Genomic DNA, 4,419 nt, shown 5'->3' with positions numbered 1-4,419 from the left:
ACGTCCATAGATTTTGAATGTTTAAAAACCCATCACATAAACATGAGCCCATACCCTAAGACCTCTGCATCTTCACTAATAAATACTCATGAAAAGAACGGATATTAGAGAATATTTCTAAAATGATCATTCTGCTCATTCATCACATATCTGTCTTCATCTTTTTATATTTCATTCAAGGTTTCAATAAATTCAATCATAGTTTTATTTCACTATTTATATCAACAATCACAAAAAAGGCACAATGTTCTGTGCACTTTGATTTACTACCATATCGTTGTGCAAATCACAAACATTTCATCCACTAAACATTTTTCGAGCTTTGTCTCTGCACCCACAATTCAAAGTCTTGACAGAATCTTAAGTTGACTTTACCAATATTGGCTCAACAGTAAATTCAAGCATGAATGTAAATAAGCAACATTCAAACGTCCATGAAGCCACGAATCATTGTTTCAGCACAAATCAAATGTGATGCACAATGAGAAAAACAGGAAATGTGTCACTGTGCAAATACTCCTCAAAGGCACTCTGCATATGTTTCCACACGACGAGCAACTTTATCTTTACCGCTCATGGCCACGTCAACTCCTAACTACAAAAGTGTGTGTGTCCTTTTGAGTGTGTGATCCTCACAAATCCTATTGTTCTAGTCACTGGTGCTTTAAAAAAACCACATATTAAGGCCTTGTACTGAGAGAGATAGGCCGGCCACCTGCCACTCACATCACAAAGGAACAGGCCGACAGATGTACAGACAGGAGGTCAGATGGTAAAATACTTTGTGATAATGCTAAATACGCACCACACGCACTGCTTAAGTCAAGCACTGTAGAGCTGAAGCTCCCTGATCATTGTTGCTGGGCTGTTTGTATTCATGAGCTAGTACGAATATCAACATGTCCTTGTCTGTATGAGTGTTGTACAACAGTGCAAGTATTTGTGAAAGTTTATTGAGTGTCACCATCAAAAAGCTTTGAACACAATCAACTCCCAGAGTAAAAAAATTATGTTTTTTCTAAAATCCCCAGTTCTTTACAACCCACATGACACAGGGCTGGATATATGAACTTCTGTAGAACATTTAATCCTGGATTACACAGAGTGATGTGGTATGATGTCAGTTTATGACTTGTATTTGTAATTGTATAACAATAACAACAACAACAATATTATTATTGTTATTAATATGATGTGATTATTATTATCAATAACAACAACAATCATAATAATAATTAGTATTCTTATTATTATGATTTCCTTTTGTGATAAAAGAAACTTATCATGCCGATATGTAGCAAAAACTTAAAGCATTAAAGCTACTTTGTGACTATTTTATTTATTTGGTTTATTTATGTCTTTATCTATTTTTACAATAACACTGATACCAAGCAGTTCAACCTGAATAAGTAAAAAATATTATGCATCCCTGGCCAGAAAGAAATGATCAGAAGGGATGTCTCGACCACTGGCGCCATGTTTTTTTAACAAGTCTGTGAGTCTTGATGTGATGAAGCTGTTTAGTCACTAGGGGGAGACAAAAGATTAAGAAGGAGCCTTAACAAAGTGTGTGTGTTAAGCAGTGTTCACTTTTTAATCTGTGCATTAAGTTCAATCAATGAGTGAAATTCAATTATAGAAAATAAAGCTACAGGTCAACGAGTGCTAAGGAAACATTAACCAATTAACATTAGCTGGGGCCAGTTTATCGACTGAGCTGCTTTACTGTTAAACTGAGGTTTTATTAACAAATTAGCTTTTTTAAACCATCTGTATGGGTTGAGAGTAGTTTTCAGTAAATGTCCCACAACTTGTTTTCATTACTTCCCACCAGCCCACCCAGAAATGAGCGTTTTCTAAAATTGGGTGCTGTAACTTATTTGCTGTTTCACCTGCTGTGAAGCAGATGCGGCGCAGGCTGCCACACACACGGCTGAAGGCCTGGCAGATCACTTGCAGATGCAGTAGAGCACGTGGACTGCTTCATCAGCTGGTTTCAGTGACTAGGCATGTTTTAATGTCTACTGTGCAATTAAGCGCATCTCTGCTGAGTCACCAAGACGGTGCAGTACTCACCCATGTCGAGACGAGACGAAGGCCAAGTTGCTTGGTCATGACTTATCACTGCTGGGATCACAGTTTCTTACACGTCAGTTTCAGTAAAAATAGGGGAGCATCTCTCTGCGTTATTCAAAATACAGAGAAACATGAAATGCGAAAAATGTCTTTTTTGTTCGTGCATGTCTGTGCAGAATAAATGCAAATTACATGAGACTACTTGATAGATTTGACTGATGGACGGTGGAGGAAAATAAACGATTCAGGGTAGGTTGGTTCGGAGTGGAGAATGGTTTTTTTTTGAGTCCTGAGAATAATGAGAAAATAATCTGAATCGAGGCAGACAGACAGACAGACTGGTTTGGACAAATCATTTTTTTCTAACTGTAACAGTAATGCTTTGCTCTACCCATTAAAATGTTAAAATGAACCAACCGCCAGCTTCTTATCCAATAATTACAAGTGTGTTTTGTCTCTTTAAGTCTTCCTTTTCACTTCCATGGAATTAAGTCTGGTGCATCTTCTGCTTTTGGTCTGTGTCCAGTAATAATTTAGCTTTATCTGTGCTCATACACTGCTGCCAACTCATTTAGTGCCTAATGGAGGGAAGGTTGTATCATACTTGTCCTGTGTCTGTGTTTTACTGAGATTTTGCTCGTTACTGATTGAATGGAAGGGGGTTGTTTTTTCAAGTTGTTCAACTCAAGGTTACTTGTTGCCCCATAAAGCCCAGAACTCTCATGATCCTGATTTGATGATTTCTGTCATTTTCTTCTGCAGCACCAGTGCAGTGTTTTTTTTAAAATTACTCTTGTGTGTTAGGGTTAGCACCAGAATTTATGATACATCTAAATAATTTTCATTTTTGTTTTAATTTGAGACAATGATGACAAATGACCTGACAATTGTAATGATAGTCAGTGTCAAGAATGGTAGTATACATGAGTACACATTCTGTATATGCAAGCAGTCTAGTTGTAAGCATAGTCCACAATCATGATCCACAACCAGGATCCATGAGGTGCCTGTAGGAACCAGGATCTGCAACGACAAAGCACAAGGACCACAGGGAAGAAGCCAAGTCAGTAACATGTATTGGTGAGATATTGATGTGATGGAGAGGGAGCTCCCACAAAGCAAAATTATATGGCCCAGATTTGACCCACATACAACATGGTGACACTAGGGCCGACCGGTCCTGTTTGCAGATCTGGACGACAATAAGATCATAGATCGTGATGGTGGATTGTGATCATGTTGGTGGATTGGATCGTGATCATGTTGGTGGATCGTTGGTGGATCGTGATCGTGATCACATTGGTGGATCGTTGGTGGATCGTGACCATGTTGGTGGATCGTGATCATGACCACGTTGGTGGATCGTGATCATGTTGGTGGATCGTGATCATGTTGGTGGATCGTGATCATGTTGGTGGATCGTGACCATGTTGGTGGATCGTGATCATGTTGGTGGATCACGATCACGACCACCCCATAATCTAGGCCTCACTAAGAGCTGCTTCACACCTGAGCCATGTTCTTGTCAGCAGCAGAGTTGACGCTGAAGGGGATTCGAGGATTTCCTGCCTGGGTACAGTGTGAGATCTTTCCTGGTGTTCCTGCTTTTGGAGCCATGTTTAGAACCATTGATTCTTCATGACAGGACGCTGGTTCCTCCAGATGCAGCAGAGGTTTTTGTGTCTGCACGGCGCCCTGCAGATTAGATATGTGATCTGTGCAATCAATGCTCTTAATATAAATAAATAAAAGAACCTCATCATGTGTGACTCACTCACACACAGTTCATTAACGGGGGGATTTAACTAGAAGCCCTTTCAACTTTAAGTGTGTGTGTGTGTGTCAACACCGTAGCTAATCGTATCGCCCTCAATTAACTTTACTTCAACTGGATAAACCTCTTTAAAGACACTGAGTAGAGAGGGGGGGGGAGAAGGGAGAGAAAGAGCAGAGAGAGATGGAGAGAGGGGGAGAAAGAGAGATGGGGAGAGAGGGAGAAAGAGAGAAGGAGAGTAGGAGAAGAAGAGGGGACAGAAAGATTGGGAGAAAGAAGGAGAGAGTGGGAGAAGGAGAGAGAAAGAGAAGTAGAGAGGGAGAAAGAGAAGGAGTTAAACAAGAGGAGGGGGAGAAAGAGAAGGAGAGAAAGAGGAGGGGGAGAAAGAGAAGGAGAGAAAGAGAAGGAGATAAAAAAGAGAAGGAGTGAGAGGGCAAGAAAGAGAAGGAGAGAGAGGGAGAAGGAGTGAAAAAGAGAAGTAGAGAGGGAGAGAAAGAGGGAGAAAGAGAAGGAGATAAAGAAGAGGACTGAGAGAAAGATAAGGAGGGAAAGAGAAGGAGATAAAAAAA

This window comes from Paralichthys olivaceus, chromosome 2, assembly GCF_024713975.1.
Source record: "Paralichthys olivaceus isolate ysfri-2021 chromosome 2, ASM2471397v2, whole genome shotgun sequence".
Lineage (NCBI taxonomy): Eukaryota > Metazoa > Chordata > Actinopteri > Pleuronectiformes > Paralichthyidae > Paralichthys > Paralichthys olivaceus.
The sequence above is the reverse complement of the archived record's forward strand: the minus strand, read 5'-3'. Positions refer to the sequence as shown.